Genomic DNA, 26,508 nt, shown 5'->3' with positions numbered 1-26,508 from the left:
GTCCTGACTCAGTTTCCCTAATTGTCCTGACTCAGTTTCCCTGAATTGTTCTGCCTCAGTTCCTAATTGTTCTGGATTATCCTGCACAATCACCTCTCTCTCCTAATCATGATGATCCAGATAAAGAGAAAGACCTGCTATCTTAGACATCATGACCCCAGCCCTTCCCTACTTATCAGAATGCCTCCCCTTTACTATTTACACTGTCCCTTTTCACATATTCTCTATTCTAGCCAAACTAAACTACTGATCTTTCCCCAATCTCCTACCTGACTATTTGTATAAACTATTACTTATACCTGGAATGTGCTCCGTTTTCATCTCTATATAGTGAAATCATTCTCTTTGATCAAGGGACAGCTTAGGTAGCCTTTTCCTTGGAGCTGGTCTTAATTTTTCCAATTAATTGTATTTTTTTTTCTTTCTCAAAATTTTTCAAAGCACTTTGAATTTCATCTTGGTCCATGTAACGGTGGTGGAGGCTGTATAGATACCTGTTAGATCTTTCCAAAACAGGAACCTGTATTAAACTCATTTCCTTGCTTTCCTTGCTTTTTCACTAGAACTTATTTTCTCATAAATCCTTGACTTTTTTCTCCCTTCTCAACTCTCTTTGCCTGATTCATTTTTTTATCTAGCGGCATGGAGAAGAAAGAAGAGAATAAAAATATCACATTTTGAAATAAGAGAATTATGAAAAAATATTTGGAAGTATTCCAAAATATATTTGGAAAAAATAGTTCTTAGCCCTAACTCCACATTTGGGAAATCTTTTGCTCTTCCCTCACTAACAGCATTCATAAGAATGTTGACTTGTTTTAGTGACTATGTAATTTGTTAAAGCATAATAAAGTGAATAACCATAAATGGAAGTGTACCATAGCAGAGTTGTAAAGAAACTGTTGCTTGACCATTCTTTACTATGCCCTAGGCATAAAAGGAGGAAATAGGGGAAGCAATTGTTTAGTAGGAGCTACCAAGAATCAGAGAAAAGGGGATGGGGAAGAGGCAGTATGTTCCTTGTGGGTAATACATGGCTAACTCCAAAGCTCAGATTAGCACAGTAGTGCTTTGTTGTTTCACATTCCATGAGGAAAGGCTATTCAGGCCAGGGTAGGAGTTTTCTACTTAGCCAGAACAACTACCTCATGCTCAGGGAGTTCATCACTTTCTGTTATCCCCTCATAACTAGTCTTTTTAGGTGAGGTTACTGAACACTAGAACTTTTCATCTTCTATTGGGTGTGTCATATCTCCTGAGGAAAAGCTACCAGGGGCAGGGGTCAAAAATCCAGCATAAGGCAACTTCCATCTCCTTCTGCCAACACAATCACCCATCTGGGATGTGGAGAACCTCTGATACAAAGAATAATCCTCCCTTTGGCTTCAGACCTATGTCCTGCTGTCTTTTGAGGGTAAAGAAATGATATCCAATCAATGATGATTCTCACATTTAGATATGGTTCACATCCTAGTGACTTTGAAATCCTGTACATCACCTTTAAAAATCTATCTCATATTCCTTTCCACTCTCTTCCTCATTCCTATCCCCTCCAACCCTCCCACTAAAAAGTTTCAACCTAATTCTACTTAATCCTTCCACTATGCCTTTTGGGGATGCTTGTTCTATAGACAACATTTTCCCTCTTCTAAATTTTTTTTCCTTTCCCACTCTTTTCATCTACTAGCTCTTAATTTTCCTCACTAAGTCCTACCCAACTAATATACTCCTACTCCCCCACTAATATATAGGCTCCCTGATTCTGGCTATATCTTCAGTCATTCTCCAAAACTTGCTGATCACAGTGGAGAGTTGGAATACCCACTACTATTTCCAGTATTCAATAACCACTCTTCCTTTGAGTTATCTGACTCACAATTTTTCTCTCCTTCCCAACTCCCTCTTGCTAGGGAATTTTTAACCTACATATTGATTCTCTCTCAAATACTTTCCTTATTCAGTTCTTCAACTTAACCATCTCCCATGAGCTACTACTCATCTATCCAATCTCAATTTCACATAATGATGGACATAGCTTTAATCTTGTCTTCATTTATGTTCAAGAATTCTGAAGACCTCTTATCTCATCATAAACTATTGGATATTCACCTCTTTCTCTGCCTTTCTTTAATTTAAGATTTGGTATTACTATCAATATCAATGTATCTGTACATTTATAGTCATAATTTTCTGGAATCATTCCATATCAGTTGTTAAAAGTTCATGTCTGAATAAGATTGGTAGTTTCCTTACAGTTTCAATTATGGATTAAGGTATGAATAGATAGTAAGTCAAGCATAGTATGTACTAATCCCCCCATGGACTTTGCATGGACTCGTATCTCTTTATAACACATCCTACTTAAAGGTCTCTTACATTTTGTGTTGATTTTGATAGAAAATCTTATGCAATGGAAATAAAAAGGGAAAAACAAAACAATCATGATGAAAAGCACACATCAAAGTTCTGCACATTTCTTTAGCAAGTGGCTTTGGAAAAACAAAACAAATGGGTTTGTATTTATATGAAACAGACACAAAGTGGTGTGACTGGGAGAAGTAATCCCAGGGACTCTATTTTAAAGTATGTTCTTAAATACTTACCATGTTTTTTTTTTTTTTTCCAACATGGTTTTTCATTGTGTGTGGTATATATTTTATGCATATTACTTATATATATCTTAAAACCAAAGTGCAAATTATAACTTAAATATTTTGGTATGTAAATATAATTTTGTTAAAAAGGGGCATCCTTTTAAAATTTGTGCTGTGTGCAAATGTATTTTTTTGGGGGGGGAAATGTTTTTTTTTTGTATAGCATATTAGACACATACACACACACAGAAAGAGAGAGAGAGAGAGAGAAAGAGAGAGAGAGAGAGAGAGAGAGAGAGGTGTTTTTTTTTTTTTTTTGGCAATAACTAGAGGAGAAAAATAATTAAGTTTTGAGGAGATCAATAATAAAATCATGACAATGCAAAAAAAAAGTATTGCTAAACCTCCTTTCTTTACTTTTTTTCATTAATTCCTTTGATATTTTTGATCTTTTGCTTTTTCAAATGAATTGTGTAATTACTTTTTCCTAGTTCAATAAACTTTGTTTTAGTATTTTAATTAAAATTGTATGAAATAGGTAGATTAGTTTGGGTAGGAGTGTCATTTTTATTATATTGGTGCTGCCCACTCATGAGCAATTAATATTTCTCCAAGTATTTAAATCTGACTTTATTTGTATAAAAATGTTTTATAATTATGTTCATGTAGTTCCTGGATTTCCTTGGCACGCATACTCTCAAGTATTTTATGCTGTCTATTGTTATTTTAAATGAGATATTTATCACTATCTCTTCTTGCAGGTTTTTACTGGTAATATATAGAAATGCTGATAATCTATGTGGGTTTATTTTATATCCTTTGCTAAAATTATTAATTATTTTAACTAGCTTTTTAGCCTACTCTGAATTCCTAAGAATTGGTTTTATTTTTGGCTCTCATGTAAGGGATTCTCCTCAAAAAGAGGAATGAAAGAAGAGGAAAAGTTTGGTTAAAAGGTTTTCAAATACAAAGGTGAATCATGTGTGTAAAAGTAGTTTTATTCCTGCATGGAAAAGTAATCAAAAATCATAAAATGATTACAATCAGTGGAAAGGTAAGGTCCTTTGGAATTTTGTCAAATAGTTTCTTTGACAGGAGTATTATTTAGCTATATTACATTTCATTTCCATAGTATCCAACTTGATCAAATCCAAGTAGGCTCTTTCTTTCCAATGGTCTCTCTTTTTTCATGGACAACTATTTCCCTCTTGGTAAATCAGCCTCAGCTGCTAGTACCCCTGCAGCCTCTTCAGTGTTATCCTGTGGATGGGATTCTGGGGAAGGGGAAAATGCCAATTGCTTTTTGAAATTTTACAAGACCTTACATCAAAGGAAAGAGAACATGAATGGCAAGTGGTCTCAGATGAAACACCAACTTGTCTAGGAGGAGAAAAGTGAATCATCTCATTCAAATCTCTCTCTATAATTCAAAAGGTTGAAGTTAACACTTGGAATCTGTCAGGAAAAACATTCTTCCTAAGAGGCAGGAATCATTCTTCTTTAGTAGATACAGAGAGTTCCAAATCATTATACAATTAAAAGAGTCCTCATGTCAGTCAGAGAATATCCATGCTGGAGGAGAGGGCAAATACCTCACACATAACCTAGAAGGTGTTACATAAAACTGAGAGAATAGCAGGAAGGAGACATATTAGAGAAAACACAAATAGTAAAAAACAGGGTCAGGATTTGAATCCAGGACTTTTGACACCAGTTCCATTGCTCTATTCACTACAATACAGTGCTTCTCATGAAGCAGCAAGCTCTGTGTTAAAAATGAGGAAAATGCAGCTCAGTGAAGTTAAGTGAATTGTTTAAAGTTGCATATTTCATCAGTGAGAACTTTATATCCCTAGGGCCTCGCACAGGGCCTTCCCTGAAGTAAATCTTTAATAAATGTTCATTGAATTGAATTGGATTGACTGACCCCAGATCAAAATGTGTGTGTGTAGAACTGGACAAAGAGCTCTCCATAGAGTTAATTAGCTATTAACTTGAACAGTACACAAATTATCAGTTTATTTTCAGCCAAATTTTAGAAGTTGTTGCTAGGCAGCTATAAAATGAACAGATGTGCTGAATAGTCTAACTATAATGGGCTTTATAGCTGTTTCCATGATTGTTAAGGCACAGTCTGTTCTCCTTCATCTGAAGACCAGAGGACCTTGTATCTAGGGAATGCCAATTTGTCAGTTAAGTGTTCTGATCAACAATTCAGCAGATTACGGGTTGGGGTACCTTCAAGCACAATGCCCTGTATTTGAAGACATTCTTCAAAATATTCCATGTTTAAACTAGGCCTTGGACAATGAAATCAGAGAAAGGGATGAACAGTTCTTTGATTACTCTCTCAGGCTTAGAGTGATGGAATTAACCAATTAATTGGCTAAAAAAGTTTTTATTAAAAGCCTACTTTCGGTCAAACATTGTGCTAGGTGTTAAGATTTAAAAAAATGAAATAATCTTTGCCCTCAAGAAGCTCATCTCCTTTTGTTGGGGGTTGTGGGAATGACATACAATATAAAGATAAAAATTCATACCTATGTTTATATATATATATATATATATATATATATGTATATATTTAGATAGATGGATAGATATATAGTAGAGAAATGGAGAGAAACAACCATCTGAGGGGATCAGAAAAGATCTTGATTAAGAAGTAGACTTTGAGCTAAGCTTTGAAAGAAAGTAGGAATTCTAAAAGTAGAAGTGAGGAAAGAATACATTCCAGGTATAGGAAGACAGATATGATAGAAACTTGGAAGATGTGGGTTTGGCCTAAAAGATAATAATTCTATTTTGAACTTGTTTGATTTGAAATGTCTGTGTGACATAGAAGTAGATTGTGTTAAATGTTGCAGATAGTAAAGAAGGATTAGGAAAATCCAAGTATCCAAGTTCAGCATTCGAACCTAGTATTAAAGTACTTCCTGTTCACATTTAATTTTTATTTATAGAGGAGAATATCTTTCTTGTAAAGCAAATTATATGGTATGTATACATATTGAAACTTCTGAGTCAGTTGTCTATTTTTATATTTGAACATTTTATCTTTAAACATTTTTGTTTGTTTTTATAAAAACAATTATGTTTCTATTAGTTCATTTTGTTTTGATAAATCATATACATTCCAACAAACTCACAGACACCCCCAAAGCATAATTCTCTCAAACATTTAAACAAAATAGCATGAAAATGATTAATGTTGTTAGTTATTACAACTTTATACTTGAGAAGTAAATCAATTGTTATGAGGAAAGGAGAACTTTAATAAGATAGTACCAATTAAAAAAATAAATTTTATCCATATTTTTGGGTTTTACATCTCTTAAACTTTTTCCTTTAACCTCTTCTCTCCCCTCCCAAGTCATCTCTTACATTTTATTTTTAATTAGCAAGGCCACTCAATACATCAAAAAATTTAACTATATATGTATATATTTAACTATATATATGTATGCTCATGCATATATATATATATATATATATATATATATATATGATGTTTTATAACCATGAAAGTCCTACTTTCATAAAAATGTAGGAAATGGGAGAGTGGATAGTTTTACATATGTCTTTGTTTTTGATAATATTTTTAATTATTTACATTGACATAATAGTGTATATTTTTTGTCTGTTAATTTTGCTCCAGTTCATGTAAGTCTTTCCATGTTTCTCTTTATTCATTAAGTTCATTGATTCTTATAGCACATCAATATTAGGGTATATTCAAGTACCACATTTACTTAGTCATTCCCTAATAGATGGAAATCCACAGTGACTCTAACAGTAGCTATTCCCATTTTTGTCATCTTTGCCAATTGCTGAATGGCAGGCAAAATCTTTTTTTTTTTAATTTTAAAATTATCTTTATTTATTTATTTATTTTTAATAGCTTTTTATTTACAAGTTATATGCATGGATAATTTTACAGCATTGACTACTGCCAAACCTTTTGTTCCAATTTTTCCCCTCCTTCCCCCCACCCCCTCCCATAGATGGCAGGATGACCAATACATGCTAAATATATTAAAGTATAAATTAAATACAAAATAAATATACATGATGAAACCGTTATTTTGCTGTACAAAAAGAATCAGAGTCTGAAATATTGTACAATTAGACTGTCAGGCAAAATCTTAATGACATTTTGATTCACATTTCTATTACTAGTGATTGAACTATTATTTCATGTAATTGTTCATAGTTTACATTTCTTTTGGGGACTGTTTTTCCACATCTTTTGAGCACTTAATTATTAGAAAATGATTTTTTTGGTCATATTTCTTTTAGTTGTCTATGTTGGATTACGAGTTTTATCTGTAAATGTAATACAATTACCCTCCCCACCTACTACCACATACATACATTTAACTGCTTTTCTTTTTACCTTATATACATTAATTTGGGGGAGGGGAAATAAAGGCATTTTCATTCCATATGAATAGAGTTATTTATTTTATCTTTTATAATCGTATCTTTATTCCTAGTTTGGTTAAGAATTCATCTACTTACAACTATGAAAAGTATAAATGGTATCAATGCTGTCTATTATATTGTATCTGAGTTCTATTGTCATTTAAAATTGTTTTCATTTACTCTGTTTTGGATTTTTTTTGTTTTCTTCATTTTATTATTTTGTATAAGTTTTCTCATATTTCTTAAAATCCTTCATGTGTATTGCCCCTCATAGTGCAGTAATATTCTATTATATTCATATGCTATGATTTTTTTCAGCCATTCTTTAATTGTGGGGCACACAGTTTGTCTCCAATTGATATTACAAACTTCACTGTTATGAGCATTTCTGTACAAATAGGTCTTTTCTTGCAGTCAATTACCTACTTGGGGGTATAAACATACTAGTAGAATCTCTAGAGTAAAACATGGGAGGAATTTTAAAACTTTCCAAAGAAAACTTAAAACATTATTAATTAATGACCGCTCAACAATCCAAGAATTTAAGCAAACTTGTCAACCCCATTGTCCTATGAAATATCACAGAGTAGCCTGTGGAAATGTTTGGAGTATACACACTGCTGTCTTTCCAGTCATCCTTCATTGTCTCTTAAAATATCCATATACAATCAGTTGCCAAGTGTTATTAAGTCTACCTCCAAATCATGTCTTATATTCATCTTTTTTATCCAAACATGCAGTCACCATTCTAATTTAGATTCTCACCAACTTTCATTTGTACTATTAGTCTCTAATTGATTTTCCTTTATGTTCTGCCTTCAGTCTATCAATCCCACACTTGTCAAATAGCTATTCCTGACCATATCACTTCCATGCTCAAGAAGCTTCTGGAACTTCCTGTTGTTTCTGGGATAAAATGTAAACTTATATTTGGCATTTAAAGCTCTTTACTATCTGGCTCCAATCTATTTTTCAAAACTGATGTTTCATATTCTATCACTTTTTCCCCAGGCTTACTTAGTACTGCCCATGTATATTTTTCCATCTCTATGAAGTAGCACAGACTATCTCTTATCCATCCCACCACCTACCTTGTCTGGGATGCTCACGCTTCTCACCTCTACCTTTTAGAATACTTCACTCTCTTTAAGATTCAGCTCAAATGAGGACTTCTATATAAGGCCCTCAATTGTTAGTGTCCCTCCCCACCCCCTAAAAATACTCTGCATTTTGTATTTTATTTTTATGGACATAGTTTTTCTCATACACGGAATATAAGCTCCTTGAGGGCAAGGACTACTTCCTCCCTATTTCCCCAGTGCCTAAATCATTGCCTGGCATATACATAGTCAATGTTTAATACATAATTTGCTTCATTGAATTAGTTGTCTTCAATGCTAAATTAAATGTTTTCTCAACAGTAGAAACTATAGAACCTATGAGACTTTGGGGCTAGAAAGGACCTGAAAGAGACCCAATTTAATAATTGGTTTATTAATGCAGCTCTCTCATTTTACCCTTAGAGAAACTAAAAGTTGCCAAGAGTTATTTGAGGCTTTTCAATTTGGGGCAATCAACTAACAACCATTTACTTGTGTGCTAAAGATCAATGATTTAAAAAAATTTCTGTCCTTAGGGAGCTTTATCCTAAACTGGGGAGACAAATTCACATATAAAAGTACATAGAAATTATATGCAGGGTTTCCTAAAAGTCTTAGTGTAGTTTTTAAGATACTAAACCGTAAATACATATGCAGACTAAATAAAAGATAATAATAGAGAATGGACATTAGCAATTGTCAATATCAAAAAAGACCTATGTAACATTTATAAAAAGTAATGGAGATAAACAACTAGTTAGTTTGTATTTGCCAGAAATAACCTGAAAAACAGTGAAAGATGGGATTATAAACATAGTTTATTCAGCAAGGAAGTAACAGAATGTTCTGGGGGCAGTTCACTAATGCAATTATTGTGACCTACCTCTGGAAGATAATCCAGGGGTTTTGTTTTAATTTCATTGCCAATCATCCAAGATCAAAGTCAAAAGTGTACCTGGGAATATCCATTTTTCCAACATGAAATGAAAACACAGAGCATACTTGTGGAGCCAAACAATTTAATGAAGACCAATCAGAAGACTGGCATCAAGCTGGTCAGTGATCAATTGGTGTCTGTGGGTGAGGGCCAAGCTAATTCAGACACCGCAGAGACCAAGGGCCTTGAAAATCATTATCCTGGAGAATCTGGTTTGCCTTCTAGAGGTATTCTCTTACCTTCTTTCATTAGCTAAAGGCATAGAAACTGTCAATAAAGCCACATTTCTGATTCCCTTCCTGTCAGGACTGATTGGTAAATTTCCAGCCAATCTAATTTTTCAGCTACTTACTACAGTCATGCTTCTCAACTCCAGTATTTGCTTGAGGCAGCCATTTAGGTAACTTAAGTGGGATTTCATATTTCAGTTCAGAACAAAAGGGGGATTATTTCTTTTGTCTTCCACATTTCTTAATGATCTAGCAAACTAGTGAGTTAACTCATTGTTATATCTCTTGCAACCCTCCATTAATCAATGAACAAATAATCACTATGTGAGTACCACTGTGTAAGGAACCATAGGTAAAATTCAAGTATTCAGTTTCTGTCCACAAGGAGAATATATTCTAGTTAGGGAATCAATGTACACACAGACACACACACACACACACACACACACACACACAAGCAAAACTTAAAGAACACTTTATGGTAGAATGTAATTATGGGTAAAATTATACAAGACAACTCATTCCTTTGTTTATTACACATAACTTCCACCCACCAAAAATTATTCATGTATATTTTGAATTTAATTTTCTAAGCACACTGTATCTCCATCAATAGTTTATAAATTCTTTGAGGGTCAGAATAGTTTTATTATTGTCTTTATATTAGTACTCTAAAGCTCAATGCCTGGTACTAAATAAATTCTTATGCTATGTACTAAATAAATTGTTGTTTTTGTTTCAAAATAAATTACAATATGTATCATAACTTGAGATTGTTGATATAGGTCCATCCTTTATCTGGTAATAATTTCAGTTCACTTAATGCACCTAGAAAGGTAAACTGGCTTAGAGAACCTAATTTTTAGTCAGGAAAACTTGGGTTCAAGCCCTGCCTCCAACACATTAGCTGTGAGACCATAGACAATTCATTTAACCTGTCAGTGCCCTCAGAAGACTCTTTAAGACTTGTAGTTTAAAACAGCTGTACTCTCTCTGGAGAGTTTCCACACTGGGAGTTCCCCATTCTGATGTCATCACAGGTTTTTAACCTTGCACCCCCTTCCTTAAATTCCTCCCCCAACAAAATACTGAAGAGAGACTGAGAGAACAAATTGATTTTTATAAGGACCCTCTATAACTGAGAGCCAAAGTCCACTGGCTGTGCATCTCAAGTGCATTTGAGGGAAGGGATCCTTTACAATTCTGTTCTTTGCTATCCACAGACTTGTAAAAAATAAACACATGCATACATACACTCACACATAAATGTACATGAAAATTCAGGCCAAGTTGACTTATGATTTTTGAGGTTCAACATCTCTATTGTCAAGTCAAATCAAATCAAGTCAGTCCCATTTGTTAAGTATCTAATATGTTAGGAACTATGGCTTAGAATACAAAGAAAGGGGGGGAAAAATCCCTGTTTTCAAGGAGTTCATAGGCTAATAGAAGAGAAACATACAAACAACTATGTATAAGTGAGAGAGAGCAAGAGAAGGACAGAAAAAGAGGGAGAGGAGAGAGAGACAGCGACAGAGAGACAGAGAGATAGAGAGAGATGGCAAATTGGAAATAATCTCAGGGGGACAGTATTAGTATTAAAGGGGATTGGAAAAGGCTTCTTAATGGAAGATATGACTTAGGCTGAGACTTGAAGGAAGCCAGGGATGCTATAAGGTAGAGATGAGGAAGAGATTTTTTCAGGCATGGGTAGTAGCTCGGGAAAATGCCTAGAGTTGGGAAATTAAAGTGTCTTTTATAAGAAACAGCCAGGAATCCAATGTCATTGAATTAAAACGAACATGGAATGGACCAAGGTTTAAGAGGACCGGAAAGGTAGGAATGATAGGATTACAGAGGATTTGAAAGACAAAAAGAGGATTCTACTTTTGATCTTGGATGTATTAGGAACCAACCACTGCAGTTTTTTGAATGGGGAGATAGTCAGATTTGTATTTTAGCAAAATAAATTTGATAGCTGGACTAGAATGGGAAAGATTTGAGACATGTTGAACAACCAGAAGGTTATTGCAGTTCAGACATAAGTTGATGAGGGCTTGTACTATGGTGGTCCAGGGTAAGGTAGCAAGAAAGGAGAGAAAGGAACTTGGGGAGTCACGAGTTGAGTTTAAATACCAACTCTGCTACTTACTACCTGTTTGACCTTGAGCAAGCTAGTAAACCAGTCTGGGCTGCAATTTCCTCATCTATAAAATGAAGAGGTTGGACTAGATGGCTTACAAGGCTATCTACCTGTAGACCTATATTTTTTAAATTATGACCTCCATAAAGGGGAGGAAACAATGCTTTTTAGGAGCCACTAAGCCTTTTTTTTTTATTTTAATGGAAACAAGAATCAGCAGGGGGAGCTGTTTCCTTAGTAAAGTTTTATTAAAAGTTTCTAATATTGCTAATCATAGCAGTATTTACTGGGACAGCCCACATATAACTGGACACAAAGAGATGCTCATCAATTGGAAAATGATTAACAGAAACATGGTGTGTGAATTTATAGAAATAAATGTGAATTTAGAGTTACTTAGGAAGACTTATATGAACTGATTCAGAGAGAAATAAAGGAAACAAAAAATAATATATATGATATGGCAGGAAAACAATACACATAAAGACTTCAGTAATGTAAATAGAAACCAATAATAATAATAATAAAGACACTAAATACTGCCATTGTAAGGGTTAAGCTTGTTCCCAAAGAAGAAATGAGAAAATAAACCTTCCGACCTTTGTGAAGGAAGATTGCATACACCCTTGTGTTGGTTGACTTATTAATTAATATGCTGAAATTATTTTTATTTCTTATTTCTTCTTTTTTGTTTTTAAATATTTCTTGGGATGGATCTTTGGGTATGAACATAGAAAAATAGACTTAAAGCTGAAAGAGACTTTCCCTCTAGGGAAATAGATACTCCAAGAGATTGTGACTTGTCCAAAATCACACAGGTACCAAAGAATAGAGCTGGGATTCAAAGTTAGGTGCTTTGATCCCAATCCATTTCCCTTACTACTAAGTCATTGGGCATTGGAAAGAATTTTTTAAAAAATGAAAATGAAATGTAGAGTTCAAAACAAAATATACCAATTATACAAAAAGATCTATTAAAAAAATAAAAAGATACTTTAGTGTATTGTAGGTGACAGTTCAAAGAAGCTCAGAATTACAGAATCTAAAAACCAGAGAAGACCTCTTAGGGCATGTATTTCAACCCAAGCAAAATTCAAATAGGAATTCCCAATAAATGCCCATTCGATGCCCATTTTGAATAAAGTGAGAAACATAAGAAGTGTTAATCTCCTTGAGGTGATGAAGTGGTACAGTGGATAAAACATTGGATCTGGAGTCAGGAAGACTTCAATTCAAATCCAATTTAACTTCTGTTTGTTTTAGTTTTCCTCATCTGCAAAATGGGGAATCATAATAGATCATATAGATCATAAAAGAGCTAGCTTCCCAGGTTATTGTCATGATTAAATGAAGTATTTATAAAATACTTGGAGAGCAACTGGAACACAGTAAACACTTAATGCTTATTTCCTTCCTGATGAACATTTAGTAGGTGCCCAATATGTAGTTGTTGATAAATTAAAATGTGTAGTACAGTGCAAAGGATGGTGGTTATCTGGAGTGAAAAAAACTGAATTGGTTTCCTTTTACTACCTATGTGGTCCTAAACAAGTCCTTTCACTTTCTTGGGTCTCAGTTTCCTCACCTGTAAAATAAACTAGATGGTCTCTAACATCCTCTCATGTTCTAAATCTATGATCCTCTGAGAGCCTACATCTATCTGGTGGCCTATCTGCTCCTGACATGTTGTAAGGTCATGGGCAACTCATTCATTTTTCTTATGCCTGAAGGAATTATAAGCTTCTCAGATTTAGATTCAGAAGGGACCATAGAACAAAGGATGCTGTTTCCATTTTTAGGAAAACTATTTATCCCTGAGTTTTCTATTACTGTAAAAATTCTAGAACCCATTGTTAAGAGGATGATTGGCACGTATTTAGAAAAGGAAGTGATGATTACTAAAAGTTAGCATGGCTTTACCAAAAAACATTACCAGACTAATCTAGTTTTTAATTATTTGACAGGATAACTAGATCTAGGAAAAACCATAGCCATATTAGAGTTAATTTTCAATAAATCAGTTGAGAGATCTTTCTATGTAATATTTTTTGATATGATGGAGAGATAGAGACTAGTTGATAACAGGGTTCAATGAATTTGGAGCTGATTGAATATTCAGATCTAAGAGTAGTCATTAATGGCTCACTGACCAGTCAGATGGAAGTTTTTAGTGGAAAGATCATTGATCTATCCTTGGCCTGTGCTATTCAACATTGTTATCAGTGTTTCAAAGAAAAGAATAAAGTATGTCTATCATATTTGTGAATGACATGAAACTTAAAGGAAACACTCCTGCAAAGGAATATGGATACAAGAAAGAAAATGAGGATCAGATAGGATGATATAATTTAAGAGAAACAATTTTTTTATTTAATAGCCTTTTATTTACAGGTTATATGTATGGGTAACTTTACAGCATTGACAGTTGCCAAACCTGTTGTTCCAATTTTTCCCCTCTTACCCCCCATCCCCTCCCCCAGATGGCAGGATGACCAGTAGATGTTAAATATATTAAAATATAAATTAGATACACAATAAGTATACATGACCAAACCGTTATTTTGCTGTACAAAAAGAATCAGACTCTGAAATATTGTACAATTAGCCTGTGAAGGAAATCCAAAATGCAGGTGGGCAAAAATATAGGGATTGGGAATTCAATGTAATGGTTTTTAGTCATCTCCCAGAGTTCTTTCGCTGGTCATAGCTGGTTCAGTTCATTACTGCTCCATTGGAAATGATTTGGTTGATCTCATTGCTGAGGATGGCCAGGTCCATCAGAACTGGTCATCATATAGTATTGTTGTTGAAGTATATAATGATCTATTGACCCTGCTCGTTTCACTCAGCATCAGTTCGTGTAAGTCTCTCCAAGCCTTTCTGAAATCATCCTGTTGGTCATTTCTTACAGAACAATAATATTCCATAATATTCATATACCACAATTTATTCAGCCATTCTCCAACTGATGGGCATCCATTCAGTTTCCAGTTTCTAGCCACTACAAAAAGGGCTGCCACAAACATTTGTGCACATACAGGTCCCTTTCCCTTCTTTATGATCTCTTTGGGATGTAAGCCCAGTAGTAACACTGCTGGATCAAAGGGTATGCACAGTTTGATAACTTTTTGAGCATGGTTCCAAATTGCTCTCTAGAATGGTGTGATGTATTCACAGTTCCACCAACAATATATTAGTGTCCCTGTTTTCCCACATCCCCTCCAACATTCCGCATTATCTTTCCCTGTCATTCTAGCCAATCTGACAGATGTGTAGTGATATCTAAGAGTTGTCTTAATTTGCATTTTTCTAATTAATAATGACTTGGAGCATCTTTTCATATGGTTAGAAATAGTTTCAATTTCTTCATCTGAGAATTGTCTGTTCATATCCTTTGACCATTTATCAATTGGAGAATGGCTTGATTTTTTATAAATTAGAGTCAATTCTCTATATATTTTGGAAATGAGGCCTTTATCAGAACCTTTGACTTTAAAAATGTTTTCCCAGTTTATTGCTTCCCTTCTAATCTTGTCTGCATTAGTTTCATTTGTACAAAAACTTTTCAGTTTGATGTAGTCGAAATTTTCTATTTTGTGATCAGTAATGATCTCTAGTTCTTCTTTGATCATAAATTCCTTCCCCTTCCACAGGTCTGAGAGGTAAACTATCCTGTGTTCCTCTAATTTATTTATAATCTCATTAAGAGAAACAAATTTAAACTTCTCTGCTTAGGTTTTAGAAATCAAGTTCAGAAATACAGGATAGAGGTAACATGGTTTGACAACAATCCTTGTGTGGGAAAATGGGAAGTGGATTAAGGAGGAAAATGTTAAGAGCTTTAGTAGACCAAAAATTCAACATGAGAACACAATGACATAGTAATACTTTCTTGGGCTATATTTAGAAAGACATAGGATCAAGAATGAAAAGGGTGATAGTTCTACTATTCTCCTCACTGGTCAGTCCATACTTGTATAATTCTGGGAATTAGAATCTTAGAAAGATAGACAAGTTAAGAAGACCTCCAGAAAAGGGTGATTGGGATGATGAGAAGAATGAAGATGTAAGTGGAAACCAACAACAATAAATTCCCTATATTCATTGAAAGAACAAAATATGTAGTATATTTAATCTGGAGAGGAGACATGGTAGTCATCTTTCCATCTTGTCAAATGAGAGAGTGATTAGACTTGTTATGTTTGGCTCTAGAAGGCAGAAATAGAAGTAATGGCTGGAAGTTAGTGAGAAGCAGATTTGGGCTTGGTGTCAAGAAAAACTTTCTAAGAACCAGAGATATTGCAGATTGGAATGGGTTCTCTTGGAAAATACTGGGTTTCTTATCATTGGCAATTTTTTTAGGTAAAGACTAGATGACTAATTGTTGAGATTGTTGTAGAATAGATTCTGGGATTGGACCAGTGGCCACTAGGCTGTGATTTATCTAGTCAATGTCTGTCATTTTAGAGAAAAGGAAGCAGAGGTCCAAAAATACTAAATGACTTCTCTAAGGTCACACAAGAAGTAAGGGGAAGAGCTGTCTTCTTCAACAGCAATAAAACTAAATAGATGTTTTTCTATTAGATACAGATAGTGTGAAAACCAATTAGGCAAAAGATATTGATGGGCTTTGGGGTCTTCTTTTGGAAGGCATAATGTTAAGTCAAGGTAAATAGCCAGTAGGGAGTATGGTACGGTATGGATAGTATGACAGAAAGAAGACTGAATTTGGAGAAAGAAGGCCTGACTTTAAGCTCAGCCACTTACTAAGTGTGGGACCTTAACTAAATTATTCTGTTTTTCAGTACTTAAGTTTCCCAGTTATGTGAAGTAGGATGATGATGATTTAACTCCCATTTACCATCTATTATAAGCATCAAATAATATTAAGTATGTATAGGATTTCATACAAAACAAAGTGCTTCATAAATATCAGTTTTCATAAGGTAGTTACAACAAAGAAGGTGCCAGTTTGCATTAGTAGAAGGAATTTTACATCACCATTATCTGTAAAGATATCTTTTTCTCTTCCTCTCGCTAGAGTCATGCTTTGCCACAGACAATTTTAAAAAGAGAGAAGAAAAAAAAAGTAGTTCAAGCAAAACTAATCAATGCAAAAATTAAGTCTGATAGTCCATGCAGTGTTCTATTCCAATCATCCTCCGCTTCTGCAAAGAGAGGAAGGTGAGTATTCTCATTTCTTCTTCAGGGAAAAACTTGTAAATATATTATAATTTTACTGTTTTGAGTGTGTCTTTTTTAATCCTTTCCATTTAAATTGTTGCATTCTTTGTACTTCTTGTTTTTTTTTGTTTTTGGTTTTTGTTTTTTGGTTTTTTTTTTGGTTCTACATACTTCACTTTGCATTAGCTTATGTTTCCTTAAACATCTCTTGAGTTTTTCATTTTTTATACTGCAATGGTTCCCATTCATACAATTTGTTTAGCCATTCTGCCCAATTGATGAACATCTACTTGTTTTGAGTTCTTTGGTCCTACAAAAAATGGCTGCTATCAATATTTTGTTGTAAAAAAGAGTTTTCTTTCTGACTTTGATCTCCTCAGATTGATGAGATGTCTAAGTAAAAAATACTGACATTATAGTAACTTTCTTGGATTCAATAACAATAATTCAATATTGTTAACTGAGGTGTTTAATATACTTTATGATTATAGCAACAGTATCCTAGTATGCCAGACTGTCCACAGCCTATTCAATATTGACTATATCCATCACTAATCATTTGAGAAAAAACCTTGAAATTGTTTTTATTGGCTTTTTCCCTCATTATTAGTGGTGGAGTCATCTTCAACATGGTTGTTAATAGTTAACGATTTTTCTTTAGAGAACAATTTGTCTATATCTTTTCACTGCTTCTACTATAGGAAATAGGTCTTTTAGTCTTGTATAATATTTGTGTTAGTTCCCTTTATACTTTTACATTCTAACTCTTATCAAAGATACATAAAGCAAAACCAATTTTTTTCATAATTACAACTTCTCTTCTTAACTTAAGTTGTAGTTTTCATTTTAATGCTGTATATTTCTGAAGTTCAAAAAAAGAGAGAATATATATAAAAGTATTTTGAAAACTTAAAAGCATCCAATAGTTAGTAGGGTTATTACAACTACGAGTTTTTGTATTGTTAATGTAATTTTGACATTTTAGAATAATTTGTGAACCATTTCTCATTTAAAAATTGCCCACAAGCAGGAATGATTTGATAGTTTCATAGGAGGAAGATATCTTCTCTTATAATAACCGTAGACATTTATATAGGGTTTTAAGGTTTGTAAAGTGATTTATGAACATTATCTAATTTGATCTCCATGTTATTTTACAGATGCAGAAACTGAAGCTCAGGGTCATACAGTTGGTAGATAGCTGAGTTAGATTTGAATCCAGGACTTCCTGACTCCAAGTCTAAAGCTTTTTCCATTATTCCATGCAGTAGTTTACTGATGTCCCTTAGTTGTCTTTTAGTCATTCTTTCCCGTTTTTTTTTTTTTTCTCCCCTCAGAAGAGGTAAACCATAAGGACCTTGTTCGCATCTGGTTTAGGGATTTATAGGAGACCATTTCAAATACTTGTCAAATTCTCCTTGATTTCTTCCCCACTGGGATGGCCTGTCATGAAGCAACAAAGGGTTTTTTCCTTGTCTTTTTCTTTGGTACTCTTTGAACACATTAGTTTGAAAATGACAGGCTGCTGCTCTATTGTTTTTTAAAACTCTGAAGTGGGACACCATATAATCTTCTCTCTTGTGTGGCCTGGTGTCTGAGACCTATTTGACAAGTTCTGAACTTCTGCAAGTATCTGTTAACACAGGCATATGTCATATCTTCAGAATTAGGCTTTGATTGTGCAGACTGGGCTTCAGGCAAGTCATCTGTGTTCTGTTGTAAAAATGTGCCCCCAACAGAAAGCCCTTTTTCACAGACTGGAGACATGAGTAAGAATAAACTTATCTGACAGAAAACATGAAGCCTAGTTTTGACAAAATGCATCATTCTGATTCTGCTTTGCTAGACCACCAAAGGGCTTTAAAGTATCTAAACAACTATTACTGGTTTCTTGAGAACTGAAAACAAAGAGGTATGTTTTTTTCCCCTTAACTATGTTCATGCCGAGAGAGAGAGAAAGGAGGGGGGGGGAGAGGGGGGGAGAGAGAAGGAGAGAGAGAAAGGGGGGTGGAGAGAGAGGGGGAGAGAATGAGAACACACCTTATTTTATTTGTAATTGATCTTTCTTGATTGATGAGACCAAATGGGAACCATAGAAACCAATTTCACTCAAGGAAGGTTTTTGCAAATATTGCATATGCTACTCGGTATTGGAACTGTGGCTGCATCTCCTGGATGCCAGACATCTGGATGAAAAGTAGAAACATCAGTTTTTCAACCAGGGAGCAATTATCTAGAGATATGGAAATACATGATGATAGCCCAGAATCTTTACTTTTTATCTAATTTTTTGATTTTTGGAGATCTTAGCTTGCTATGGAGTAAATTTGCATTTAAAAAGTCCTGCTTCTTGAAATTCTGAGACAGGATTGTAAAAGGATCATGAGGTGTATGTTAATTTAGTGATGGTTTGATAAGGCCTGACTAGTGCTTAACTCTAGTATCACTTGGTAGTGATACTACCAGTCAGAAGTCAGAAACTCAGAACATCACTATTGTATCTTAACAGCTTTTTCTGTCCTCTGCCATCACTTTTATACATTGAAGAGTTCCTCTTGGAATCTCCATTTTGAGAAAGGACTCAGACAAGTCATCTTTCACTCTTCAAAATTCACCTTCATACTTCTGTGCAGATACTTTCTACCTACTTCCCACCATCACCACCTGATTTTCAGCTCCATTTTATGTATTGTCTTCCCATAAAAAATGTAAGCTAAGGATAGAAATTGTCATTTTTGCTTTGTATCCTGAGAACTTAGCACAATGTTTGATTCCTAGTAATCACTTCATAAATGCTTGTTGATATTGATATTGATTGTGATGATGGAGAAGGCAATAAGATAGATCTTAATCAATTTTTAAAAAAGTCTTCTTCAGAAAATAAGGTTTGTCTAAATATGTTAGTCTAAAACAAATTACTCATAGGAAAGATTATGTTAGAAAATCCACCAATAAGTTGTGAATTGGTCCAACTATTCTGGAGAACAATTTGGAACTATGCCCCAAAGCCTATAAAACTATGTATACTATTGACTCAGCACTGCCATGTGTCTATCCCATAGGAACCAAAGAAAAGGAAAATGAACCTATCTATTCAAAAATATTTACAGTAGCTCTTTTTGTTGTGGCAAAGAATTGGAAATTGAGAGAATGCCCTCAAATGGGGAATAGCTAAACAAGTTGTGTTATATGATTGTGACAGAATACTATTGTGCTATAAGAAATGATGAGCAAGATGCTTTTAGAAAAACCTGGGAAGATTTATAGGAATTGATGCAAAGTGAAGTGAGCAGAACCAGGAAAACATTGTATAAAATAACAGCAATATTGTAATGATGATCAGTTATAAAAGACTTAGTTTTCTGATCCATACAATGATCTGAGGCAATTCCAAAGGGCCAATGGAAAAAAAAAATACTATCCACTTTCAGAGAGAAAACAGAGTGAAGTGTATTTTTTTTAACTATAGTCTCTTGCTTTTTACTATTTTTTGCAACATGGCTAATATGGAAAATGTTTTGCAAAACTGATGTCATATTTCCTGCCTTCTCAGTGGATGAAGGAGAGTCAGGAGGAAAGGAGAGAATTTGAAATTCAAACTTAATAAATAAGTGCTAAACATAAATAAAAATAATTGGGAAATAGTAAGCAAATTACAAATAGAGTACAAATTAAAAATAAGGAAAGAAAAAGGGAAGGAACAAAGAAGGGAAGGAAGGAAGGAAAGAAGGAAGGAAGGAAGGAAGGAAAGAAGAAAGAAAAGAAGGAAAGAAGGAAGGAAGGAAGGAAGGGAGAAAGGAAGAAAGGGAGGGAGGGAGAGAATCTACCATCCAAAAATAAAGGAAGTTTTTATATTTATATTGTGGATACTAATCATTTGTTGAGAAATAATGTGTTATGATAGATGTTCTCAGAGTCGAGCTCAGTCTCTGCTACTTATTGCTTAGATGAACCTGGTTAAATCATGTAACGTCTCAGTAACTGAAGAAGATCTCTAAATAAATTGCAGAGAAGATGCCAATATGCATTGTTAGACAGAGTTTCTTCCCTGATATTTCTCTATGTCAATGAAATCACAGGTCTGATGCAAAAAAAAAATAACATTAGTTACTTTGACGTAAGGCTTTCTGGGCATCTAGGTGATAGAGTGGATAGAGCATTAGGAAGACCTGAGTTCAAATCTAGCCTCAAACACTTACAAGTTATATGTTCCTGAGCAAATTATTTAACACTATTTACCTCAGTTTCCCCATCTGTAAAAAATGAACTGGAGATGGAAATGGCAAACTACTCCAGTATCTTTGGCAAGGAAACCCCAAATTCACAAAAATTTAACTACAACTGAAATGATTTAACATACAGAAAAATGATGCATTCCATCCAGTCTGATATCTTAGCAGTCATCTAGTCTAATACCTCATTTTAAAAATAAGATTTTATTTTTCTCCAGTTACATGTAAAGACAATTTTAAACTTTCATTTAAATTTTTTTTGAATTCTGAATTTTCTCTCTCCCTTCCTCACCCTCACTTGAGAGAGTAGGCAATTTGATATAGGTTATACAAGTTCAATCATGCAAATATATTAAATATTACCATATTAGTCATGTTGTGAAAAAGATACAGATCCAAAGGAAAAATTATCACAAAAATATAGAAAGTACAAAATAATATACTTTGATTTGCATTCAGATAACATCAGTTCTTTCTCTGGAGGCGGATATCATTTTTCATCATGAGTCCTTTGGAATTGTCTTGGAACACTATATTACTGAAAATTGCTAAGTCACTCACAGTTGGTCATTGCACAGTATTGCTGTTACAGCTAACACCCTCATTTTACAGATGAAGAAACCGAGAGTCAGGGTAGTAATGTAATTTTTCCAAAGTCACACTAGTAGAAAATATTGGAAGAAGAATTAGAAATCAGGCCCTCTAAGTCTAGAGTCTAGACCCATTAATCTTTCCACTGAACCAAATGTCTTTCTTAGAAAACTTCCTTGTGTCTATAAGGTTAAAGAAAGAAAAATCTTGAATGCAGGAATTTTAAAAGAAGCTTAAAGCCCTGGAGTCCTTGAAATCCTTACTCTGTCGGCTTCATGGAGTTGTCTGCAGAAAATCAACTTTTTTTTTTCTCCTAAGAACTTTTATTATTATTATTATTATTATTATTATTATTATTAAGGAGGCATCTCACAGCTAATAAGTATCTAAGGTTTGAACTCATGTCCTCCTAACCCCAGGACCTGTATTCTATTCATCCATCACTTAGACTCAATATTCATTGAAATTTCCTTCAGCAAGACAGTCAGATGGGTGTCTTAGTGAACAGAGTTGTATAGTTAGAATCAGCAAGACCAAAATTTAAATAGTGTTTTAGGTGCTTACTAGCTATGTGATTCCAGCCAAATCAGTTTCTTCATCTGTAAAATGAGCATCTTCTTTACAAAGTTATTAAGATCAAATGAGATAATATATTTGAAGTGCTTTGTAAACATGAATGTGTTGTATAAATACTAGCTATTATTACCAGATTTATGGTACTTTGAGCAATATGGGAATTATGGAATTTCACAAACTAAAAGTTGATTGAAAATGGACTATATAGATATTATAGGTACTCCCCATCATTCCCATCCCCCACAAGAGCAATTAGCTGACACAGTGAATAGAGTAGTAGACCAGGAATCAGGAAAAACTGAATTGAAATCCAGCCTCACATACTAGCTTTGTGATCTGGGCAAGTCCCTTAGTCCTGTGCAAAATGAGCTGGAGAAGGAAATGACAAACCACTTCAGAATCTTTGCCAAGAAAATCCAAAATGGAGTCATGAAAAGTTGGACCTAACTGAATGACAACAATAATAATCCCATCTCCCGACTAAAAGTAAAAACAAAAACAAAAACTAAACCTAAAAACCATTCTCTCGCCATTCAATGACATTTAGTTGTCATATTTTGGAGTAATCTTCACCTTTGTTTGTCTGGGTGGGTGATAGGGTTGGAGAAGTATAAATAGTGAGAATGGCTATTGGGATTAAGCTTCAGGTTGTTAGTTGGAATGGGAGTTTCTGAGTCTACAGTCTGTTTTTAGTTCTCTTTAGGAAGCTGGAACACCAGACTTTGGTGACCACAATGTCTGACCTCGCACCTACTGAGAAAGAACTTTTCTTTTGTCTCTTCTATATATTTCTCTGTCAATAGCTCTCAGGAGTGCCAGGTGCCATTGATTAACGTTGATTGTTCATGGTCCAAGTGTCTAGAATTGATTTGTTGATTTGGAATAGTTTCATTTCAGTCCTGTCTGATTCTTCATGACCCCCATATGGGGTTTTCTTACAAAGAAGTTAAGGTGGTTTGCTCTTTCCTTTTCCAATTCATTTTACAAATGAGGAAGCTTGGGCAAACAGGGTTAAGTGACTTGCTTAGGGTCACATGGTATCTGAGGCTGGATTTGAAGTCAGAAAGATGACTTTCCTGGCTCCAGGCTTAGTATTCTATTCATTGCATCACTTAGATGTCTGTGGCACATAAATTGTTGTTCAGTTATTTGATTCTTTATGACCCCATTTGGAGTTTTCTTGCAAAGATATTGAAGTGGCTTGTCATTTCCTTCTCTCTCTCATTTTACTAAGGAAACTGGAGTAAACAGTATTAAGTGACTTGCTTAAGAGTCACATAGCTAATAAGCATCTGAGTCTAGATTTGAATTCAGATCTTGCTGACTCAAAGTCTAGCTCTCTATCCACTGAGCCACTTGCCTGCCTCCAAATTAGGGATATCTTATTATCTACTTTTTATAAAAGGGATAATTTGACTCCTTTATCAGATGGGATCAAATGCGATAATATTTGAAAGCATTTGTCACATTGTATAGAAGCTGCTAAATAAATGCTTATTCCTTTCTCCTCTTTCCTTCTTCATTCTCTTTAGGACTTCTGGAGAAAAGCAGGGTAAAGCATACAATTCTATCAGAGAAGCTATCATCAATTGTTCTCCCTGAAACAGGAAGTACTCTCACCTCACTTCCACTTTTCAAAATCTTTTCACTTCTTTCAAAGCCCAATTCAAGCAACATCTTCTACATGAGTCCTTTCTCAGTCTTTCTTATCCCACTCCTACATGTTGTTCATTCTCTCTCCATCTCTTTTAATTATAGGATAATAGAGTTAGAAATAGAAAAAATCTCAGAGGTCACTCAATACAACTGTTGGGATATATCTAATATATTTTATGATAGTGAAATCGAGGCCAAAGGAATTTAAGTGATGTGCCCCAAATCTAAGAATTAGTAGTCATCAAAGACCGGATTTGAAAGCAAATCCTCTAATACTAGAATCAATACTCTTTTCACTGTATCACTGTAGGCGGTTTGAATTTTCAAGTGCCCTTCAGTGGCAGGTAAGCTCCCTGAGGATCGTGACAATTTCATTTTTAGCCACAAAGTCTAGAACATAATAAATATGTTTTGAATGGAACTAAATTGTGCAAGGTCCATCTCTGACCCAATTTACAATGTGGGTCAGAAAATTTTGAATGAGTTTCAGAGAAGATTGGGAAAATTTTTTCTTGTGATATGAAATGTTTCCTCAAGAGTTGTAATTAATCTCTAAATTATCTTATTTATAATGATTTAGAGCAGCTAAGTGGCGCATTAGTTAGAGTATTAACTGAAATCAGGAAACTCATCTCCTTGAGTTCAAATCCATCCTCAGGAAATTAGTAGCTATGTGACCCTGAACAAGTCATTTAACTCTGTTTGGCTCAGTTCCATATCTGTAAAATGAGCTGGACAAGGAAATGGTGGTATATTTGCCAAGAAAACACCAAATGGTGTCACAGAGATTCAGACATGACTGAAAAACAACTTAACAAAACAAACCAAAAATGAGTACATATCTTAAAAATATAGCCCAGTGGATAATCTTTGTGTCATTAATACGGAGCTAGCCATGACCTCATCATCAAATTTATAAAGTCAGTTGATACTCAATTACCTGGTGCAAAAATATTGTAACTTTTCTCTTAATTTTAAACTTAAGAATAGCAAGCAAATTTTGGACTGTTTCTAAATGACTCCAAATAAGTAACACACACACACACAACACACACACACACACACACACACACACACACACACAGCGAGAGAGAGAGAGAGAGAGAGAGAGAGACAGAGAGAGACAGAGAGAGACAGAGAGAGACAGAAATAGGAAAAGGGAGGTGGGAACAGAAAGAGTTATGCTGTTGGCTTGCGTTCTGAACACCAAATGTATTGTTGACTGAAGGAACCCAAATCATGGCATCATGGTAACTAAACTCTCTGATAACATCACCCCATCTTTTTTTTCATTGAAGTCCACAGTGAAGCAAACTCAAACTGTTCCTTTTATAAAAGACCAAATACTCCGATGATCCTAACTATTCATTTATGCAATTAGTTATGTTGACACTGGATAGATTTCATTTCCAACTCTGTCATCCAGTGAAGTTGCAATTCACATAGTAGACATTAAGAGTATGTAAAATGGATATATTTTTCATAAATAAATCATGGTCTTCTGACTTTATCTGTCCTGGTTTTCCTGCTTCCTTACTACCCAACACTTCTTCCCTAGGAATATGAATCCAAATGTGCAGATCAATCATTTTTTAATCCTCCCCTACTTCCACCCCTTTCATTGTCTGCCTTTTCATACCAAACACATTTAGTCATCATTCAAACATCTTGTTTCTCAGCATTCAAATAAATCAATGATAATCAGCCCCTCTCTCCTTTAATTTGGAATTGCTATAATTTGTTTCTTTAAAGACAAATATCTGGTCCCAAACAAGTGACAGAAAAAAGTAGGCCTCTACTGACCTTTTCAATCCCTCCCCAGGTTTGTTTGCAAAGACACAGACATACAAGTGGGCACATATAATATGAGTTCCAACATCATATAAAGGGATATTTAGCCAAGAAACATGGCATGTTAGTTGTTGAAACCTTCTTTGCATTCCCTGAAACAAATGACATTATTACAAGTATTTTCCTTTCTAAGCAGTAAATAAAAAGTCTTTTATGTTGACAATGATAATATTATATTTTTAAATCTATTTGCATTTTGGTATTCTGTGGATTTTAATGTTTCCTATAAATCTCGCAGCTGAGACACATTAAGCTTCACTCAGTGAGAAACAGCCTATTTTATCACAGGCTTGGACAGCTACTGCAATCTTGTGCTACATTTTACCTGTGGGGTTTTTAACCAAACATCACTGGTAAACAAATTCTCAATGAGAAATAACTTCTTTCTCTACTTTTGTATATGTGCATTTTAGCATGTGTACAGGAAAGAACCCAAGAAGATGTTCGTTTTGCTGCATGATCAGAATGGATTTCCAGGAGGGATGCTGATCCCTGTACAAGCCCTTCAGGTGTGTTTGACATGTCTCTGTTGTCACCAAGGAAGCTTTCAGGTACTTTATCCATACCTGGATTCCCTGCTCTGGCAACACTGATTAGGGCTTATGGCATCCTCACAAAATTAGATAGAGAATAGAACAGCCTTTTGATGAGAACAGAATAGCCTTTTGACACTGAGTGGCTAAATAATGCAGATGACTGTTGTCTTCTGTTCTTTAAGGTGTTTTCAGGGTCCCTAGAGATTGCTTCGAGGCAGTCTGGCTAGGGGCATTTGGCATGGGTTATAGGAGCATGGATTTAGAGCTGCAGAGGAGACTCTTTAATTCAACCTCTTCATTTTACAAATGAGGATACTGATGCCCAGAGAGAGCAAATGGTCCATAGTCACACAAATAGTGTGGGAGGCAATGTTTGAGTCCTTATCCTCTATAGCTTGATTCAGTGATCTTTCTGCATTCAATTGAACTTGTTCTTCATATCACGAGACAATT

The sequence above is a fragment of the Sarcophilus harrisii genome, chromosome 2 (assembly GCF_902635505.1).
Source record: "Sarcophilus harrisii chromosome 2, mSarHar1.11, whole genome shotgun sequence".
NCBI lineage: Eukaryota > Metazoa > Chordata > Mammalia > Dasyuromorphia > Dasyuridae > Sarcophilus > Sarcophilus harrisii.
This window is presented reverse-complemented; position numbering follows the sequence as displayed.